Below are 23,538 nucleotides of genomic sequence, written 5' to 3' on the forward strand. Positions count from 1 at the left end.
CTTACAAATGTCAAACAGTGGTAGAGAAAAATATGAAAAACAACAAAAGTGACACTTTTATTGCACAAAAACAACACAGTACTGATGATATGAGTGATTACATGCTTGACTTTAGTTTATAAGAGTGCTCCAGCTTTTTCCACCTGAGTCCAAACAAGGCAAAAATAGAGAAGCACAGTTCCTACTGATTCCTTCAAGATGCAGTACAGAGACAGAGGAAGAGCTGAATTACACCGATAAGACTGTGAGTTAAACTACTTAATTACTGTGGGTTGAACAAGATAAGGCCATGCATTCATGTAGGCTAGACTTTAATTCTCACTGAGACTAACCAGAAAACATGCAAAGATAAGAAACTAAATGACTGAATTAGTGAACGAAACAGTCAAGTTAACCATGCAAAGCAAATTAGCCTATCAGATGGCACTCTTTAACGTTTGTCCTAATAAATCAAAGAGAAGATTAAATGAGCCAAATAATAATATCGATAAATAAGAATTAAATATCACAAATGGAAATTTATAGGAGATCACTCAGTGGCCTTCCTTCCTCGAATGACATCCTGTTTCATGAATGAAAACACTTGTTGTGATATCCATGTTTGGTCGATGAAGTGCTTATCTGTCATGACCCTGTGCCTTCTCGGCTGACTCTGTATGGCTACAAGTGTTTTTGTTGTGCTGCATCTCTCTCTCTCCCCTGCACTGCGCTCTACCGGGGCGGAGTCATGACGGCTCCAGCCCCTGGCTCGGACACCTGCAAGCAATCATCTCACTCACTTCTTAAGGCGGCTGCTGAGAGTGCTTCCTCGCTGGATTATTGTGTAACACTCGTCAGTGTCATCACTTATCTGAGCCTTTTTCTGAGTTTCTGTCGTGCCACTACTTACCTGCCTTTCCTCTCTGTGCCAGGATTCTCGCCAGCCTGAGGACCGCCGTTGGTGAGCTAAAGCCGGAGTCCGAGCTACCTGAGCTTCAGTGGATTTTGTACATAGCCCTCTTCTTCCCGTGCCTGTGCTTCCCGGAGACCCTCTTCCTGTGCCCCCTCACCTATATATATTCGCACCTGGTGTCTGTGTGTGTAAATAAATCACGAACTTAAGTGACGGTCTGCCTCCGAGTCCCTCCTGAGCCTGACATTATCAATACGCAGCGGCACGAAGAATTTCACTGATCATTGATTAATCAACAATCACTGATTAATACAAAATCATGAATTCAGTCACTTTGGTTCAAAGGTGACTATGATTTCCTTTATTATAATGACAAAGAAGCAGCTCTCTCAGTTATTTTTAATTCATATTTCAGAGACAGACTCTGCCTGTCAATCAACAAATATGAGTGCTTTGTCTTTGTTATGTTTTTGTGTTAGAATTAGTGATGTATATATTTTTTTTTCTTGTTTTCACCAGAAAGCAAAACTTTTGTTGTTGCCCAGGGAACACTTAACTGTCTGATTGTGTTATTGCTTGAAATGACCATATAATGAAATCCAGCAAAACACTTTCCTGATGAGGCTTTTTATAAACACATATTTTAGTGCAGGCAGTCTGTGTGTGAAAGAACAGACTTTGAAAGTCAGAACTTTATTTCTGTGTAGCAAAAATACAGTTTGGCAGTGCTCATCATGCTGATAGTATTAATCAGACGTTAGATGTACCATCACACATAGGGTCCACATAGTCTTAAATATATGTAGCATCAAAGACAACTACTGCATTAAAATTTTTATGAAGACAGTCATGGCTCCCAGAAGACATATCAAAAAGCATTTGGTTCGATTTATTGCCACTCCTAACAGTCCTGTAGATCTGTGTACTGTGCACAGTTTCAGACTAATAGCTCAGGGTATGATTTCACCTATTGATTGTACCAATACAACACTTACTGGATGTAGGTTCTTCTTACTTACTGTTTTTATATGTAGCATAGTCATTCACTGTGAGGGGGCTGCAATGAAAGCTGGCAATGTGGACTTCTTTACTGTATTACTGAAAAAATAAATCTATTACTGTGGCTTTTTTAAACCTAGTCTGTGTGTTATCCTTCTTACACCCAAGGCTTCAAATATAGGTTATATTGCATAGGTTGTAATGCCTTAATGTGCGCCATAAATCTAGTGTTTGCTGAGTGCCTGGTGCAACACAAAACAGGCCAGCATGTCTGCTTTTGTAAGAATGAGGTCGTTAGAATAACCTTATTATATTACTAACATCCTAAATACTGACATGTTATCTATGCTTTAATTTAAAGTCTAAATATTAACTGTTTAAAATGTTCATGTCAAAATCTAATTTTGTGTAGCTTAATTAAAATTTGACTGATACAACTCGAACAACCTCATCTATGGAAAGCCTGTTTACACCAAAATTCTTAATGAAGTGGAGATAATGGAGCTAAATCACTCAAATAAATGTTTACTTCTGCTTCAAATCAAAAAGCCGTACTTTTATTTCAGTACCGGTACTACAGTAAATATAGTGCTAGGACATTTATTGAATAGTATACGTTTGTAGTTCTGAGACATGATCAGTTAAACATACGCTATGATGACAAAGGTATTGGATCACACACCTCTGAATCTGTGAATTGAAGTATTTTTGTCCCAAAATCAAGGACCAAGCCAAGCAGTCTGCTCTGCTATTAACACCAGCACTAAAACTGTGTGCTGGGAGCTTCATGACATGGGGATCCACAGTCGAGAGGGTCCTGTAGGTTTAATATGTAGGTTCACCCAGTCCCTTTCCCTGTTTAACCCATCTCAGATCTACAACAGTGAAAACCAAGATAATATATATCAGTGGCAACCATTTCCAGATTTTAGCATTTTTTTTAGCAGTGTAGTATGTCATAATTATGATAGATGTAAAGAAAACCCTTCCAAGACCAACCACAATGTGGTAGTTCAACTGTTGCCAGGCTGCTGCTGTTGTTAGATATTTAAAATCATGCATGCCATAAAGTGTCTTTGGTATGTGATGCCACACATACTAGCCTACTTATTAAGATATTCCACAGTAACTCTACACCTGTCAAGAAAATTAGTAAAATAAAATCAGCTGCCGATTCTTCTGATCTCTTCCATCAAAAATACTGTGGCAATTGTATACCTTTTTGTCAGTGAGCATTACATCTTTGGACTACACCTCCATAGGGCCCCAGTAGTTTTGCACTTGTAAGTGCCCGCTATGAAAGAGGAAGCTGTGAGAGTAGGAGTTCTCCCTATTTAGAAAATATTTTGCTCAGACCTGAACCGCAGCCTACACAAAACGTGCATGTGTCTATCTGATGTGGCTGATGAGTTTAGACTTCTGTTTACACTCTGTTTACATGAGAAACCATATTGATTTTAGGTAATGACAAAGCATTTCCCTTTGACACCCTTTGTGTTGGATTTTTTACTGCTTCTAGATAAGGACCTAGAAATAGTAAAACTAAATCGTTTTTCTCACTTCTTGTACATTTTCTTCCCTTTTCGGTGGTTTTCTCTTTACTCAGTGCTGCTTATTATTTGTCAGCTTCTTCAGCATAACACAAGCTACAATCTTTAGTGTAATCGACCTCAAAGAACACCAGCTGTGCACCTGAGGTTAAGCACGAGGATAAAATACACAAGACGTTTTTAATGCTGTGTATTGAAGACAGCCTCAAGGTTTAAAAGGTCACATGTTTGTTTCCTGTCCCTGCAGTTTGTCATGTAAACAATTCTGCTAATAGTGCACCAAGCTCCAACTTGCCTCACCTTGAATATCAGCTGTTTTAATACGTGTAAAAAAGTACACTAACCTATGATATTTTAGAACCTAACAACCTTAGGTAAAGTAATTTAATGAACTGCGTCGTGTTGTGTGAAAGGATTGTGTGTTTAGAATCTATATGTTTTTCAGTAAAGCAGATCATAAATATTTGAACAACACATTGCGAGCGTTGTATTGTTTCTACTTGTGGCACCACAGGACAAGTGCAATTTAATTCCATTATATTCAAGAGACAGCAGATAATACTACAGAGGACAAAGGAAAAATAGATACATTTGTCTGCAGGCAAAAAGTACCAAAACCTTGAATTTAAAGACTAACATGAAAATTTTAAATCCATGACTTAATTAAAATCAAATTTTTGCTGGGCTACAATATACTTGTTTTTTGGGGTCTTTTTCAGGATTTACCCAATAATCAACTTAAAACACCAAGTATGACTCACACACATACACACCATCTGTATATATGGAGGTAAAGTATAAGGTAAAGCAAAGACAAATGTTATGTGAAGCTTTACTGTGCACGTAAATATTAGCATGATATATACATGCCTCGTAAAACATGACCTTTTTCACATTGTCGTGTTTGACTATGAAATATCTGCCATTCCTTCTGTTGATTGGGCATTGACTCCCACGACTCATCATCGAGTGACGCCACTGACTCGCCATGCAGTTTTTGGACGTCGCATTTTAGGATAAATTCAGATCGCTTGGAACTCCGGCTGAGTAGGTACTAAACAAGTATCTGGTACCAGGTACTATCACATAATAGAGAACCTTAAAAAACTAGTGAAATGGAGCAGAGCCATGTAGGCATGCATGGAAAAGTGATATTAGTCATCTGACATCTGAAACAGAATGAGCAACTTTCTAAAAGTGAAAAACAAGTTAATCCTTGTGTTGCACCAGTTATTTTTTCATGATGGTGTGACACTGGGCTCTTCCACTGAGCTTTCTATATTAAAAGTCTACATTTCTTGCAACAAATTTTAATTATGTTGCCTATTTCTTGTCAAGCTCTTTATTGCATTTTCCTACACATAAAGTTTGCTTGAATCTTAAATATACATTTAAAGTATGAATGTAATGTTAAGGTTAAGGTAATGCTTAGATTTGTATGCTGGGATTATCATCACATGTACCATAAAGAAAAGGATTATCAACAACAAACAAAATGCTACAAAACATTATTATTTCCACAACTGAGACTGTTATTTTGCTTGTTTGTTTTGCTTTAAATAAACAGCTTCATTTATAGTTGGTCTTTTTAGTGTGATAAGAAAAAAAATAAGTAAGGGGAAAATAAGTATTTAAAAAACTGCAACAAACTGAAAATGTGCCAGAGATAAAAGGGGGGAAAAAAGTTGAGTCAGGCTGTGTTGTGATGTAAAATCCCTCAGAGGGGTGTATTTCAATAACATTTCAACTGTTTCCTCTACTATTTATCTCTGTTCTTCCAATGCAACAGACAGTACATGTGAGCTTGCTTGGCTGTAGCAAACAATTCATTTTATGAGGCGAAATTATATTAAAAGCTGCTTTGTGGATGATGTGATGATGTCTAATTTAGTAGCAGATACCAGTGATGCAGAAAAACGTCTCCATTCATTTTAATGATGTCAACACTGCTCACCACTGTGAGATTTTTCTTCCAGGAGGGTCTCCAAGGAGTGTACCTGCAACAGTGTTAACCTCACTTACTGTACAGAGGTTGTAAAGTATGTAACAGAGAAAATACTTTAAGCTGTTATCTCAGTAACATCAGGCATTTAACTCAGACAAAACAGCACTTTGTTTTTGGCGTGTCAAAGGTGCTGCAGACAAGATGATTTTGCATCTCAGCACCTTCACATTTAAAGAAGAAAAAAGCGTTTGAAAATTTTAAATCTCAGCACTCAGAAATTCTGTGATGCTCATGAAGCACTATCATTATCATTATAGGCTTGCTGCTACACTTTAATTAAAAAAACATTAATTGCATTCAAGAACTTGTAATTTCAACTCAAGCAGATTTGTCTCGCAAAGTCAGAATAACACAGGTCTGGTTTCTCACTGAAAATATCATCGAGAACAATGGTGAATTAGTGTTTGTTAATAAAAGTAAGAATATTTGACTTTTTAACTAAACTATTTTTAACTTAACAAAGTAGGGTCCAGCTCAGGGTATTTCAGAAGCTGTCACCCATGTCCTCATCGTAAAATTCAAGTTTTTAGACTTGTCTCCTCACATGCAATGTTAAGATCTTGTCTGTGAAGTTAAAGGTTTTGAACTCAATACATCTGCATGTTCATTCATAGCAACCTGGACTAACATTAAGTGTGAAGTTTTAAAAAGCACATTTATATAAATTATAATTCAAAGGAATGTCTTACAGAATGTCTGACTGCACTGCAAAGTATTCAGTGTATGATTACAGCATTACTGAACCATTGTTTTGTCATATATAGACATGGAGACACAGTGGTGTGGTATAATGAAGGAAAAAGCCAGTGTTTCAACGCAGAATTTATGCACTTACATTTAACCAATACTCAAATCTTCTATTGCCCAACTGTGAATGTGTGTACTTTATACACCCACCATCCACCCCACCCATCTCCAGCTCCATTTCATCAAAAATAGATAAAAAGAAAAGATAAAATAACGAGTGCTCTTGAATATAAACTATTAATCAATTATGTGTGCACCTAAAAATAAATGGTAAAGCAATTTATTTTTTTAATTCATCTTAATAAGTCAAGTTTGAACAACAGAGTTCAGAGGAATGTTCAGGATTATAGCACAACTATAGATGGCAGTAATTTGACAAGAAATATGTTGATATTTGTAAATGTAACTTTGATACAATATGGGATTTTAAATGTTCAAAATTAGGTTTGATACATACGGTTTCATTATTAAAAGGAAGGAAAAAACATAAACACATTTGTCTAGATAATTGTTTTATTGTTTGTTTAAAAATGTGTTTGAGGTAAACTGTTAATACGTACAAATAGTTTATTCCCCAACACCTCTGCTTGAAATACTAATGAAAATGTAGATGCTATAGTGCACCTGTAACAATAATGGACTCAAACATATTTACACACAGTAACTATAACTATAACAGAATCAGCACAGGGAATCTTTTTTTTTTTTTTTTTTTTTTTAGCTTTTAAGCCACCTAGGATGAGTAAGTAAAGGGTCAGTGATAATCAATAATGAAGATTGCGTAGTATGGTTGAAAGTTAAAGAAAAAAAGAGTTTAAGATGGGGTCATAGTCTTTTGAACAAAGTCAAACTTTAAGTCCCAAATGTCAACATGTGACTATAAATTTGTGATGTGTCTCTTTGAAGTCAGAAGTTCCTGACACACACAGCTACAAGGGATTGAATAGGCTCTGAATAAAAGTTTATTGTGTATCATAAAAAGCGTGTTTAGCTGGAGAATAATGGAAGAAGGTAACGGGCTGGTGATGCTAAAAGTCAGCGCACTCCAGGTGAAGCTGGAAACAAAGAGAGGTTCCAAGTCTTCTCAGAAGACACACTCGGATCAGCCTTCTAGCGAAACAGATCCCTAAAAAGGCAAAAGTTAACATCTGATACATCCTGCATCTCACAAACAGCAATTTAAGTCCAGCAACGAAGCTCAACATCCGGGAAACGCAACCCGATCTGCAAAAGACGTGGAATGTCTTATTTCTTTTCTTCCGCCCTTCAAACCCGGTAATGATGGAGGAGTAAAAAGCGACATGATTGGTGGATGCAGCCAGCAGAGGAGAAATGTAAACCCCTTCGTTTTGTTGCATCGGGGGGGTTGAAAACTGAACGCTCCCCTCTTGTTTTTTTCATTCCTTCAATGACAGCAGCAGGAGGCAGCCGGTCGGTGCGGTGGGAAGCTTCTCCCGGTACGAGAAGGATTTCCCGGCAAATCTGCGGTAAGGACAACAACACAACACCACCACCACCTAAAAAAAAGCAAGAGGCAGTGGGCATGAGGCTGACATCTATGCGAATCAGCAGGAAGGGTGGAAAATACACACAATACACAATGGTGTTGCCTGGGGCTGCCGCGATAGCTCTCAGACAAACCCGGGAGAGAGTGGCTCGTTTTTGCTTGCTTGACAGCTGCGGGGCCAATGGAAATATGCATGGAGCCAGCTGCGCTAGGCTGCAGCCAATGGAAAAATGTGAAACGCTGAGCTGCTACTGGATCAAAGTGGTAAGGTTAGGCTGGCTGCAGCAGCCACACCGCCGCCGCTGCTGCTAAACTTCCACCAAATAAAATGCTGTTTGTGTTTTGGCTGCTGCAGTGGCCATTTTAGGTAAGAAGCGCCCTTTGACTTAGGATGCGGCTTGTCTTTGTGAACGTGCGTGCGCGTGGCTGTGTCTAGACTGGCAGTGCAGAACTCCAGCATCCAGACTGAATGAACTCCGCGGAGCTGGTAGCTTTATGTGGATTAAATAGATATTGCGTGGAGTTCCTCTATTCTCCCTCCCTCTTCCCTTCTCTCCTCCCTCCTCTCCTCCTCTCTTCCCTTACCCTCCCCTCCCCTCCCCTCCTCATCTCTCCCCTCCCCTCCCCTCCTCATCTCTCTCTCCCTCTCTCTCTCTCCCCTCCCTCCTCTGCCTGCTAATTTTTTATGCATTTTTCTAAACTGTCATGGCGATTTTGTGTCCTTGGAAATAAAAAGCGCCAGTGTTTTTCGGGCTAACCGGGGGGATGTCTCGCCGGTGAGAGCGTGTGTCCGGTGTCCGGAGCAGGTGAGCAGCCCGCTGGGGAGGTTTTTTCGGTGGAGAGATGTCCCCGAGAAGGAGTTTTAGAGGCTCTCCACACGTGTAAGGAGAGGGCTGTTATAATGTATTTACAACAGCGATGCAGTGACATTACAGAGCTAGCGGAGAAAGCTAGCGCGGTAGCTACGGGGGCTAACATGAAATGGGACACAGTGTATCCTTTTCTCTGTCGGTGTGTCCGGTGTGTGTTTTGTGCTTTTCGCCCCAAGTCGGCTTTTTACTCGCCGGGAACTTATTTTTTTTCCTCCTAGCTAGCCCTCCCAACTTGTGGCAATCCAGTGCCTTGCAACATTCATGCTAGCTGTGCGCTAGCCTATGCGTCTGCTAGCATTCATTATAGCCAAAACCTCAAAGAGCTTTGATAAAAGCTAGTTTGTTAGCCTCATAGCCCCTTATGAAACATTTGTAGCTATAACAGCCAGGTGTGTATTCGGGGACATAATGAGTCATGCAAGCACACTGAGTCATTAAGTGAAAGTGTTGTCCCTAAATCCCTACATTTTCACCTGGCCAGGTGCACAGACAAAGGGTACTAAACGATAATCCCTATTACAATGACTTGGAGATTAATAGTGTTGCAAAGAATGTTTATGTGTAGGATAAGTGGAAACTCTTAAATTGTTTTTACCCAATCTGTTCTGACTCTACTGTCCAGTCTGGAAGACTAAGGTTGTGAATGTGGCTTGTGGTGTAGAGTGCTTTGAGTGGTCAGTAAGACTAGAAAAGACTTCTATAAATGCAAGTCCAGCATATGTACAGGATGTTTTCCCTTACCAGTTGGTATGGTGTAAGGCTGGAAGTAGTCCTTTGTATTTGACATAAATAACTGCTCCTATCTGTTGCTAGGAATGCATTTAGTTTAATTCAGTCAGTTTGTGAGAGCTGAAAAGTTGCATTGTCAATTCTCAGGATTTTCTTTGGTGGTTTGCAGTATGACTCACTTTGGTCACCAGGAGGCATGGTGACCCAGTATTTGCATGTTGGCCTTGTTTTGGTGTGCTACAGCCAAAAGATAAAGGATGCATGTCTTTTGACTGTGGGAGGAAAAAGACATGTAGGCTATTTGAAAACTCTGTCCTGAATGCGCCTGTCTGCCTACTTGTACACCTATCCTGGACAAGTAGACAGGCTTTTTAATTTTGACTTGCAGAACTGCTGCGTTTCTTTAACTCCATCATTGAGAAAGCAGAGGGAATGAAAAAAACTTTTCTTTTCTCTTTTCCCCTTTTCTCAGTTGTTGAGACAGCTGATAGTTCAAGCAGTGCACATTTGTGTACACTGTAGTACACAAAGCTCAACTTAATTACATAAATTTATATAAATAGTTAAGAATCTTCTGTGCTATTATTCTCATACCGATGCCGGATGTTGACTCCATGGGAATTTTTACAGCAGCTGACATCAGTTGGCACCGAGGTCAGAATAACTGAAAGTTGAATAGTAGTATTGAACATCTTTCCTTCCTGTTAGATCACACCATTACCTTGCTAATGGTTATTTTTAGATTTATTTATTTGTGACCAAAAATTGACAGTCTTTAAACAGATATTGCTTTGTCATAGAAAAAAAATATTAACTTAAAAAAATGTTAGTTGAGGTAACAGGCAGACAGTTCTCACAAGGAAAGCTCTAAAAGAGCCACCTGTTGTAGAGAACTGCATGCTCAGTGTTTGAACATATTCTGCAAGAGCTTTTTCTCCATCTAAACCAAATAAAAGTGCGTTCGTCTACTTCATTGATCAGAAAAACCTGAACCATTGTATTATTTAATAATAAATCCAGATACGTACTGATAATCTGTGAGTCATTCCCTCTCCACTTTATTAGGCACACCTACACAGTTTAATGTAATACTGTGCCACACATTCTGTATTCTGAAGATTTTAATGCTCATTTTTTTTTTTGTTCACATTCAGAGTGGTGTCAGTTCAACTATAAATCAACTGTTTAGTAGTGATTTTACATTGGATTGCGTTCCAACATATTGTTTTTAATCTGTTTGACAAATGACACAAACACAGCTCAGCTCAGTGTAACAAGACTAAGAGGTTTCCTGCCAAATAAAGCTCCAGAAATTGACATTTTCTTGAAATAATATCTCTGTGACGGTATCAGTTAAAACTTTTGTCTTTATAACATGTAAATAAAAGAGAGATTGCAATGATTTGTAAATTATTTAATATGTGTTTGTGTGAAAATAAACCAAAGGCAGATGATCAAATACTGAAACTGTAAATTCTTATTTGTAATAAATTTGATGCAAATAAGACATTTAATAAAATGTTCGAACAGGGAAAACTATAGATTTGGGGAGGGCATTTAAAAACAATCTATTTTACATATTGTCAGAAAATTCTGAGAAATCTCTGTACACAGGGTCTAATACAGAAAACCAGTATTGAATGCTTGTGATCTACTGGCCCTTGGGCAGCGCAGCATTAAAAACGGAAACTAGTGCATGTGCTTAGGAACATCTCTGAGAACCACAGGATTTTTGCTCAATGTACAAATGCAAGTTTCAACTGTAACATGCAGGAAAACGTATACATAAACAAGATCCAGGACCCCTGTCACCATCTTTGGGTTCAGTTGGGATGGACTTAAGTAAAGTGGAAACTGGCCTGCTCTCTAACCAGTTAAAATTGCTAATCCTTTTTTGGAAATCATGGAAACGGAATCCTTCATTAGCTTGGACCTGTAGTTAAAGGGAAGAAGGAAAAAAAACAAAACAGGCGTGCCACAGCAGACTGTCAGCAGCCCAGAGGTGTATGTTTTTTTTTTTTTTTGTTTTTTTTCCTTCATTTTTGCATTAACTGGCTTGACAAAAACTATCGCTCTTCTCTGTTAAGCCAGGCTTTCTGCTTCAGGATCTCGGCACGTTCACATTAAAAAGGGGCATTTCACGCTCTTCCGCAAACAAATGATCCCTATGAGTGTCGCCTGCTCCAATCAGATGTGATCAGTTGATGATGATAAAATGGTGAATCTAAAAAGTCTAAATCTGTTAACGATAAAGAACACAGTGAACATAACAATAGAATGCGAAACTGTTACAGTTAACAGTACAATTACATTAAGGCTGCTGAAAATCATTAACCTTGAAATATAACATTCAGTACACTCTTTGTTTATTTCTAACATAAAAGCTGTACTTTAGATATCTGAAACTGTAAACAGGATTCATTTAAAGTTTCATAATTATTATTAATATGCTGACTATTAGCTGATTAAAGTAAAATTAATTTTATTGATACAATATGCATTCTTACTGTGTGGTCTTTGTTTTGTAGCTCCAATTCTAGCAATATAAAAGTGGCTTGGCAGCAGGTTAGAATCAAATATAAAAATATGTATACATTTTCCATATCACCAAATACATGCACATTCCAAATGACAATATGATAAACAGTTTGAGCTGCTCTAACTTTACAGCTTGGCTTTTTTGTGATTTTTAGTAAGTTACAGCTTAAAAAGCTTGGAAAGAAAAGCATCTGGACTTCTTTAGACTACGCAGACTACAATGACCTGGATGACTGAGAATCTTCACAGACATGCAGCTTAAGAACTTCCACATATAAAATGTATTTGCCCTGCAAACAAGCTGAATTGCACTTAAAACATGCTATACATAAAAGAATTAGTAAAAATGTGGTGCATCTAGTCAATTATTAAACCGAAACGCTGGATATAACCTGCGCCGGTTATTTGTTCAGCATCATTTACCATGGTGATATAGCAAAGTTAAACGAGAGTCTCCTTTGTGACACACAAAACTCAGACTTTAAGTTTGTTATTGCTATCCATTAATCTTGCTTCATAGTACACTCCTCAGATCTGGCTCACAGTAAAAACAGTTAGATTTTTATGAAATGAAAAATATGAAAGTGATGGCACAAACTGTTTATCTGCTGAAATCCTGTATCAATCAAGAATGAAATACTCACTTTTAAAACTATATCATTTTCCAAAGGGAATATGGTTAACAGAGGTGATGTAACACAGCAGCAAAAAACATTCGCTTCTAACTTTTCTGAAGTGTTGCTGACCTCAAATTTGGATGCATTTTCAAAAATGCTTCTTAGAACATTTGATATGATGTCTTTGTGTTGTTATCTATTAAATATCGGGTTTAAATAATTTATAAATCATTGTATTATGTTTTTATTTAGATTTATTTAAACTTTAAATTCATTTATTTTAAAAGTACACATTTATTTATTTAAACAGTACTCTTTAACCTGTTTAACTTTTATTTACACAGTATCAAGTTCTGTGAAATAGTGATTATAAAGAGCTTTGGTACTGGAATAAACTTAGAGTTGGTGCAGATACAGTCATTGGTTACTTCATTAGGCACAAACTCCACCTTGGAACTAATATTGATCTCACCAACACAACTCTTTGTCTAACATATAATTTAATACAATTTATGCAGTTTCTTAATAATTATATTTTGGTAGGAGGTTTTGTGTTCAAGCTCAGCCTGAACAGTAAACAACTAATTATAATATTATAATAAAGGTGGTTTGACTTATAAAGGGAAAAAAAACATACAATTTCAAATGCCCTTCTGTCATACTGTATAGATGTCTGTCGATGTTAGTCAAACTCCAGCTGTAGAAAGCAACTTTCTTCCCTTTCTTTGTATGAAGAGTTACGTTAATGCCAACCCTGGCCTTGGGTATTCATCCTGTGTGCTGTTAAACCATAGATCGTATGAAAGATGGAAATCGCTTTTTAAACCCAGAAGCAAAGACGCGTGTCTAAAACTCCATTCCTCGATGGCCGGTGTCCTGAAACTTTTACATGTGTCCCTACTGCAACACATCTGAATAAAATTCAGCCATTTGATTCATGTTAAAGCAGCTCATAAGTTAATGACCATTGGTGCAATACAAGTACTTTTAGAAGTATATTTTTCCCAACACATTTACTTACATTTATTTAAATTTACTTGAGTAGGTAGGGTAAGGGGTTGCCACCTCAGCATGCAGTCAAGTTCTGTAGAGTTCTACTTATGACCTACTAATTTTATTCAGGCGTGTTTAGGGATGGGTACCAGTGTCCGGTGCCATGATGGCACTGGTTCTGACATAAACGGTAGTAACCAGACCGAAAAGCAGCGCACATTTCGGTGCTTTATTTCGGTGCTTTTTTTTCCTGAGCTGTGATACACTTCTAGCCAATCATTTTACGTTTCCGAGGATAGTAGACGGCCAGGTACGTACGTTCTTTTAGAGCAGAGCTACAGATTAAAAATGCCCAAGGCGAAGCGGTCAAAAGTCTGGCTGTACTTCACAGCAAAATATGCAAACTCAGCAGCCTGCAACAAGTGCTTTAAGCTGATACTGTGATACTGTCAAAGGAGGTAACACCTCGAATCTGATGAAACACTTGGCGACGCATAGCGTTTTTTTTAAAAGCCGAGAAATGCGCTGTATTTGATAGCTTGCTGCGAGACCTCACACCAAGCGCATCTACTGTGGGTGTGGTGCCTGTTATCAGACCCGGAGTTAGCAACATCCCCCAAAAACACGAAGAGGAGAATCCTGGCCCCTAGCCCTGCCAGTGTAGCAGAAATAATGACGGATGATGATGGCAGCAGCAGCCGTTCTTCTCTGCGTGAGTAGCTTAATGTTGTTCGTGTGTAATTTACGTTGAGGAGGCTAACCACGTTATTACATTAATGCATGTAAGGTGAACTAGCAAACATCATCATAGCTACATGCGGCTGTCTTCTTGTTTGATGGCAGATACTCCCTTCACCCTGGCCAAAAAGGCTAAAATGACCAAAGAAAAAGAGGGAAACGGCTAAACATGAGAGGTTTTTGGATAAAGTTTGTGTTTTTTCCATTGTTTAAGCACTGCTTCCAGCCAAGAGTGATACCATATATGCCCCATAGCTGCAGAAAAGGCTAACATTGTTATCGTTTTACAAAAAACCAGCTGAACATGAGAGGTTTTTGGACCAATTTTGTGTTCTCCATTCTTTAAGCACCGGTTTGAGCACCGGCACAGTTTCAAAAGTACCGATTTGGCACCGGTATCGGATAAAACCTAAACGATACCCATCCCTAGGCGTGTTGCAGTAGGGACATAACGTTACAAGCTAACGTCACGCCAGCTACCATTAGAAACTAGGGTCCTAAAACTTTTAAACTACTTTCCCTCTGATCAACAGTTTGATTACATTCTTACATCACAAGAGTTTATTTGCTAAGTTCGAGTCTCCCCACTTTAGATCTACTTCAAAATTTTTTTTCTGTAACAGAAAAATCAATCAATAGCAGCGAACTGGAGGTTAGAGCAGCGCTTAGTGATGAAAATACAGATATTCTCAACCATTTACCAACATATCAGTGTGTCAACATCAAAATGTAATAAAAATCAGGAAAATACCTGAGCAGTGACTGTGGCCCACTTGATCCAGTGATTACAGTTCCAGGCAAAGTCCAGTGACTTGGGTTTGTTACCCATCTTTCCACAAAATACTGATAAGCATTCAAACTTTTGTAGGCCTTCATATCTTGTCAAATATAATGTGTGTTATTGTTGATAACATAATGATATAAATCTTGTGGTGTGAAGTCAGGAATAATGCCAGGATTACATTCCACAATAGGGCTTAAATATAAGAGAAAGAGAGAACTTTAAGAAATTAAGATAGCCACTACAGTGACCATCAAAACGATGAAAAAATATTGCCATGAACAGTTTATTTTGCGACACCACGAAACAAACAATAGCATAAAATGAAACAATAGATATTTTTATATCGTCATCCGATATATATCATTATATCGAACAGCCCTATTCCACAACATCAGTAAACTCAGTCGGGGGTATAAGTAGAGCTGGGCGATATAACGATATGTATTGCGAAATAACTTTTTCTCGATAGAAAAATTAAACTATTGCAATAGACCTCACCGCTCTTGTCCTCTTAAAAAAAAAAAAAAAAAAAAAAAAGAAGAGGAAGAACAGCCAATCCAAATTAAGTAGTGCAGAGCCGAACCAATCACAGCTGCAGCGTCACGTCACGTGACTTGTTACGTACAGCACAAGTGCCAAGCCACACATGTGTATTTGTTTTGGGAAGCAGCCAGCCGCCGTGCCGCCCGGGTAACGGAGGAAATGAGTGTGCCGACTAGAGAAAAATCAACCGAGAGCGTGAGCGAAGGTTACCGAAGAAAAAACCGATGATGGTTCCAATGCCGGAGAGATTGTCGAACGGAAGAGCCATAGAAGTTCCGTAGTGTGAAGGTATTTCGGCTATTTCAAGTCTGACAAAAAGAGTAGCGCGCACTATAAATTGTGCCGAAAGCAAGTCTGGAAATACAATAAACCGGTGCATGCTCAATCTCTGACTGGTAGCGCTAATTCGTCATTCGGCTTTTGTCAGACTAAAGTAACTGTTAAAACTGTTTGAAAAGCTAAGCTATACAACAAGGAGAGATTGAGAATTTCCTTTTAGTTCTCAGTTTATTTGATATTGACAAAAGTTAGTCAATTTTGTCTGTTCTTCTGTAAAACAAACTAAGATTTATTTTTAGAATTAATATTTTGTTTCTAAGTGGAATTGACAATTTAGTCTGTTTCGTTTGTTCTATTTTGAAACTTAAACGCTTTAGCGGCTGCCTTTTGTGTAGTTTGCAATATTTGCCTTTATTTATCTGAAAAAGTCTCATGTTTCTTTAGTACATCTACCCTGTTGAACTTATTATGGGAAATAAATATTTAAATCAAAACAAGCTGCTGATTATTTCACATTTTACTTGTGAACAACGGCACATTTAAATCTTACAAATATAGTTATTTGGCTTATATCGTGATAGATATCGTTATTGCCTGAAATGAAAAAAACATATCGTGATATGAAAAAATCTTATATCGCCCAGCTCTAGGTATAAGTTAACATCTTCGTCCCTCCCTCATCAAGTTTCTCCACATAACGATTTAGAAGCTTGTGATGAAACATTGATAGAGGTCTATTGGAAATTGGCTTTCTGTCCTGAACACTGTGAGCAAGGTCTTGGTCTCAGTCACTCACTTTGGGTCCTGTTGAATTTTAAAAAGTTCAACAGTATTATAAATCTGTGTTTCAGAAAGGAGGATTATCTGGGGTATGTTCATTGGCTAAAAACTTGTGATTGACAAGTGGTTTGACATTTGGAAGCGCCGCCGTCTTCTCACATCTAGTTTTATAAACCGCTGACATGGACATGGTAAAAATGCTCATCGCTCATTGTTTTCTTTAGTCAAAATGGGTGGTGTCAAAGTAACGAAGTCCATCTTTCTACTGTTTTTGCTTTAAAATATACATATAATGTAATTACTTTTGTACTTAAACATCAAGTGTAACAAACAACTTCTTCCTTACAACTGAAATTGTAGTTCATAGAAAGAAAATTTGGAAGGTCACCTTAATGTCCGGATATGTAAACCTTATACAATGCAAGATTCATGTGAAACCTACAATCTCTCTTACTATAAATGATCTTGTTTAATAAACATATACTTTTAAATGCTGGTTTAACAAAAATGTAACCAATATTGAGTATTTTGTACGTATGTATGTACATGCTCTGTTTAGGAGATTCATTGTCAATTCTCTATACTTAAAAATAACTTTAGTCACCATTAAAGTTATTTAATCTGAGAAAATAATCTTTCAAACAGTACATTTTGCGATATTGTCATGAACACATTTGTCATTAAACTTAAAACAAACAAAAAAAACAAAACCTACACTGACCTCTTTCTTGACAGGAACATCGTGGCTGCCACACATATAGTTTTCATTATTTTTCTACAGTTCACAATGTGCAGCTGAATTTCAAGCAACTTGTAAACTTTTTACTTCTTTGCTGAAGATGATCACATGAAAGTAATCCAGTTGTGCTGGAACAAAGGCATTGGAAACTTTTATTGTGACATTTGAAACTCTTTTTTTTTTTTTCCCCAGCTGGCAGTCCTATGTCCATGTTACTCTACAGATTGCGTTATCTGTGATCCACTGTTTTGCCCAGTGGTTTTGCTGCATGCTGCATTTGCACATTGTTGTTATGGTGGAATCGTATACCAGTAATCCATGCAAAAAGGCTTTTAGTGTGTTATTACTTAGTGTTTATTTGTAACTTTTCCACATGAAAAATGTTAATGTGTAATATGAATTTTGGGTGCAAGGTCTACCATGGAATTTAGTAAGAGAGGAAAGCATCAGTGAAAAAAATGACTCTTAATCTTTGGAGGAAATCAGCTTTTCAGAAGAACCTTTGGTTGATCATTTGCATGTACTATGTTGGCACCTAAAAGGAAAAATGCAAGGATGTCAAGTAATTTAAAACCTTTCGATTGTAATACACATTACATGGTTCTGTGTGTTATATCTAATCTTAAAGAAGTGTTCCACACCATTGAGGCATATGGTGCCGTCAGATATCTTTGTTGCACTCTGAGATGTTTACAGTAAACCTGTATTGATGGTTTACTACTCAGTTGAACCATTTAAATTAAACCAACCATAAAATTGATCAGCTGTCCATGTAACGTGTATAACATGTTCCTTATTAAACTCTTATTAAAGAGTTTTAAAGCTTGTGATTATAAATATTATGTTATTATAGTTATGAAGAAATGACAGGATAAATTAAATTTCTTCATTATGTTCAGCTTTCTCCTGGTGTGCTTATTTATTGTTGTTTAAGGGGCAGTTTATGTGCTAGTGTTTCAGTTTATCACTTCTGTGGATGGAGACAGAAGAAATTAGATTTAAACTGATCAACTGATTGTACGATATGCATCTCAGTTAGTGTGAGTCAGCACCTCAGAGGAAATGCAACACTGTCTTCTCTCGATTATCCCACTTTGCATTTTGCATTTGGGTGAGAAGGCAGCTATGCATTCACATGAGAGTTTGGTGTAGCATTAAAATTATGGTGATGGTAATCGTTGTGAAATCTGTTCAGCTGTTAAAGCATCCATATGAGAAATTCCAATGTATTGGTAGTGGAAGTTGGATTTTGATTTATTTAGGTCATTATGTCTCATCATAACTGGATTAACAAGAGCATATATTTAGATTGTCAAGTATATTATGATTTTTCTCCTAACGATTAAAAAAAAAAGTTTGTTAAACTAGCATCAGTTAGCATCAGTTTTTATGTCGACATATGTGAGCTGATATGAAAACTTTTATTAAAAGACAATGTAGAAAAAGATCATTCAGGAATTTCAGAGTACACATCACAGGGTATAAACAGGGATAAATAAAACCAATAAAAATAGAGGAATAGACATTGATTATATGCCTGTAATACAATACTCAAGTCTTCAGTGTAAAATGCTGTAAGTTAGTGAGCGGCTGTATGGTCATGTCGTTCACTGGGTGGAGAAGGTAGGCGGGATTCACTTGTGACCTTAAATATAGCACACAATGGTGCGCTCTGATGTGTGGCTCATGTCAATGCCACAACACTATAGCAGATTAGGTAGGCTGGATACTTGGCACAAGGAAAGATGAAAACTGTGTCATCAGCAGCAGGGTTTAAGATTTAGAGGTGATAAGTAATTAACCGAGAAAGATGAATCTAAACAGGGCTCCCTCTGACACCATTGTCCGCTGCTTTGTTTGTTCCCTCGTGGAAGCGTCGAACAGCTGAAGCAGGGATGGAGTGAGGAGGAGCTGTGTTCCATTTTTAAGGCGCGCTCCGCTCTTTGTGCAAGCTAGCACACACACACACACGTTTGGGAAAACGGGGCTGAAATTTGGTTCTGATTTAGCACAGCCGGCTGCTCCTCTTCATCCCTCTAGCGAGTTGTCTCCTGATGATTCTCAGACTCAGCAACAGTATGGCTCTTCTGCTCTTTTGTGCAAGGGCAAGTGACTGAGTGACGGGAATAAGGTCACTGAAGAAAGAATGGGTCTCTCCACTGAGATGGCCTGGTAGGATTTCTGTCTGTTGCTTTAGAATAAGTCTGCCCTAACACCCACTTTTTAAGGTTGTAAAATGAAAATCCTAGAGCCGTTTCCTTATAGAGATAATTTCACAGGTAAAACAGTTACTGGAAAAAGGGTAGTTACTGAGTGGGAGGAGGAAAAAAAATCTATTGTCTTTTATTGATTAATTTCTCAGTTAATATTTGGATAAAATTTCTAAAAGCAAACGGAGACGTTTTTACAGTGGCCTGAAATGTAAACTTTTTTTTGTCATATTTGGTTAAAAATGACTTAAAATAAAGTCATTACATTAGAGTTTGGACAAAATTTTTTATATATATAATTTTTAATGTATAATTTATGTATTTTAATATTTGCATTTTCATAGAGAACACAGGCACACACACATCCGGTTGTTCAGTCTGACGTCAATAGCCATGTCTGGACCTAAACTCCGCTACAGGTCCATATACAGTGGGGCAAAAAAGTATTTAGTCAGCCACCGATTGTGCAAGTTCCCCCACTTAAAATGATGACAGAGGTCAGTAATTTGCACCAGAGGTACACTTCAACTGTGAGAGACAGAATGTGAAAAAAAAAATCCATGAATTCACATGGTAGGATTTGTAAAGAATTTATTCGTAAATTAGGGTGGAAAATAAGTATTTGGTCACCTCAAACAAGGAAAATCTCTGGCTCTCACAGACCTGTAACGTCTTCTGTAAGAAGCTTTTCTGTCCCCCACTCGTTACCTGTATGAATGGCACCTGTTTGAACTCATCATCTGTATAAAAGACACCTGTCCACAGCCTCAAACAGTCAGACTCCAAACTCTGCCATGGCCAAGACCAAAGAGCTTTCGAAGGACACCAGGAAAAGTATTGTAGACCTGCACCAGACTGGGAAGAGTGAATCTACAATAGGCAAGCAGCTTGGTGTGAAAAAATCAACTGTGGGAGCAATCATCAGAAAATGGAAGACATACAAGACCACTGATAATCTCCCTCGATCTGGGGCTCCACGCAAGATCTCATCCCGTGGGGTCAAAATGATCATGAGAACGGTGAGCAAAGATCCCAGAACCACACGGGGGGACCCGGTGAATGACCTGCAGAGAGCTGGGACCAAAGTAACAAAGGTCACCATCAGTAACGCACTACAACGGCAGGGAATCAAATCCCGCAGTGCCAGACGTGTTCCGCTGCTGAAGCCAGTGCATGTCCAGGCCCATCTGAAGTTTGCCAGAGAGCACATGGATGATACAGCAGAGGATTGGGAGAATGTCATGTGGTCAGATGAAACCAAAGTAGAACTTTTTGGTATAAACTCAACTCGTCGTGTTTGGAGGAAGAAGAATACTGAGAAGCATGGGGGTGGGAACATCATGCTATGGGGCTGTTTTTCTGCCAAGGGGACAGGACGACTGATCCGTGTTAAGGACAGAATGAATGGGGCCATGTATTGTGAGAGTTTGAGCCAAAACCTCCTTCCATCAGTGAGAACTTTGAAGATGAAACGAGGCTGGGTCTTCCAACATGACAATGATCCAAAACACACCGCCCGGGCAACAAAGGAGTGGCTCCATAAGAAGCATTTGAAAGTCCTGGAGTGGCCTAGCCAGTCTCCAGACCTCAACCCCATAGAAAATCTGTGGCGGGAGTTGAAAGTCCGTGTTGCTCGGCGACAGCCCCAAAACATCACTGCTCTCGAGAAGATCTGCATGGAGGAATGGGCCAAAATATCAGCTACTGTGTGTGCAAACCTGGGGCCTGTTCTTCGTACCGCGCTAAGTGAGTTAGCTGGATGAGATTGTTGACGATTTCGCGTGATCCTGGATCGTTCGGTTCCCCGAAGCCCATCCGGGACTTGCTGTCATAGCAACAGAGCCGTAAGCGTAAACCTGCTGGGGAGCAGGTTTACTTTATGTAAACAGGATTAGATCGCGGCCACGCAGGTATGTCCGCGTCATTCATACGAAAGCAACAGCGATATTCCACCACTGTTTCACCATAAATAAATAACATCAATGTAACTGAAGATAATGCAGCACTTGATCCTTTTATTGATGTCACACAGATACATACAGGTCATTCCCTAAAAAAGGGAAATGTACTATTAACATTCTATTACATGTATGTGATTATTACAGATGTAATTCATATTTCAGAGTAGTAATTGTAAATTACTTCGTGTAATCAAGATGAGAGACCACGGCTATAAAAGCGAAGGTGGATTTGGGAAGTCTGTCGCAGTCATGTCCTGTCCGTTTACGCGAGCAACCCATTGCGGAAGGTGCAAGATTGATAAGGAGAGTCCTCAGAATTCAGCGTATATTGCGGGACAGACAGGATCCTTTAGCTCAGCGCGACAGTGTGCTCATAGAGAGATATCGATTTTCCCGTGAGGATATTATTTACTTAACCAACTTGTTGACGAGGGGGTGCAGGACCACCACCTGTCTTTTTTTTGCTCTGCCCTTTTCTTGGTTGCTGTTATAAACAAACAGATTATTCCAGGGTCTCTTTCCAAGAGACGAAAAGCAATATAAGTGATAAATATTACCATTCTGTAGAATATTCTTATATTTCACTTTTACCTGTTCCCATGTTCTAGTGGGTCCTGTCGTGGCTCTAATGTGACAGAGGATAAAATATAACATATTATAATATAATGTAATATAATATTGGATAATATAGTGTAATATAATAAATCTACCCTACCGCCTACTGGTGTTGGCCAGAGGGGCCGATGGCGCGATATGGCAGCCTGGCTTCTGTCAGTCTGCCCCAGGGCAGCTGTGGCTACAACCGTAGCTGCCTCCACCAGTGTGTGAATGTGAGAGTGACTGAATAGTGGCATTGTAAAGCGCTTTGGGTGCCTTGAAAAGCGCTATATAAATCCACTCCATTATTATTGTTATTATTGAATTACTTACGAGTTTAATTTGTCAGCAACTTTCTGCCAGCCCTCTCTCCTTGCTTTTGCAGCCTTTGCAGTGTTCCCTTGCGTTTTAATTAAACTCTGAAACTCCTGAAATCCCTCACTCAAGAGTTCTTGCTCTGCTGCCGAAAAATACCGAGCACGCTCCTTCGACATTTTCGCCGACCAATCAAAGGGTTGCCGATCAATGTTTCTACTATCGATGCGTAGCCCCTGTTGGGCCACCCAGTGATCTCACATTACTTCATCCAGCTATACTAATCGTCAACAACAGGTGTGTTCGGGGAACCGGAATAGCGAGCTCAGAGTTAGCGCGATGATTTGGTCTTGGATGTTTCATTTGATCTTGGATGTAGTAAGCGACGTACGAAGCACAGGGCCCTGGTAAAGACCTATAGTAAACGTTTGACCTCTGTTATTGCCAACAAAGGTTATGTTACAAAGTATTGAGTTGTATTTTTGTTATTGACCAAATACTTGTTTTCCACCCTGATTTACGAATAAATTCTTTACAAATCCTACCATGTGGATTCATGGATTTTTTTTTTTTTCACATTCTGTCTCTCACAGTTGAAGTGTACCTCTGGTGCAAATTACTGACCTCTGTCATCATTTTAGGTGGGGGAACTTGCACAATTGGTGGCTGACTAAATACTTTTTTGCCCCACTGTATCAAACGATCACTATGGCATTACTGAGAGTTGAAAAACTGTCTAAAGTCTTTCATCTTTAATAAAATGATCAGCGTTCTGCTCTACCAGGTGTAACAATTGAGTTTAACATCCAGGCATCCATGAAAACGGAATTTATGACATTTAACGGAGTTAGAAGTTAGCAGGGAGTTAGCTCGCTAGCTTCTATCTAAATACAATATAGCATGTCCTGACTGCAGGGTTTTGGAAACAAATTAAAACGTAAATGGCCTGTATTTATATAGCGCTTTACTAGTCCCTAAGGACCCCAAAGCGCTTTACATATCCAGTCATCCACCCATTCACACACACATTCACACACTGGTGATGGCAAGCTACATTGTAGCCACAGCCACCCTGGGGCGCACGTACAGCTCTGTTATCACTTCCAGCATAAATGAAGACAGAAAACTAAACAGCAGTGACGT

General features: G+C 38.6%; 1 protein-coding gene across 2 annotated transcripts in view; it reads left to right on the forward strand.

The window, feature by feature from the left end:
* The first annotated feature begins 7,280 nt into the window (after window positions 1-7,280).
* The window catches only part of chd6 (chromodomain helicase DNA binding protein 6), a 91,854-nt gene continuing 75,596 nt past the window's right edge, over window positions 7,281-23,538 (forward strand). The window contains exon 1 of one of the 2 annotated variants that reach the window (XM_026167272.2): window positions 7,281-7,680. The gene's annotated coding sequence lies outside the window, so the exon portion shown is untranslated. Of the gene's footprint in view, window positions 7,681-8,336; window positions 8,507-23,538 lie in introns of those variants that run through there. The other variant, XM_026167271.2, reaches the window with a different exon arrangement.

The sequence above is a fragment of the Astatotilapia calliptera genome, chromosome 5, assembly GCF_964374335.1.
Source record: "Astatotilapia calliptera chromosome 5, fAstCal68.1, whole genome shotgun sequence".
Classification (NCBI taxonomy): Eukaryota; Metazoa; Chordata; class Actinopteri; order Cichliformes; family Cichlidae; genus Astatotilapia; species Astatotilapia calliptera.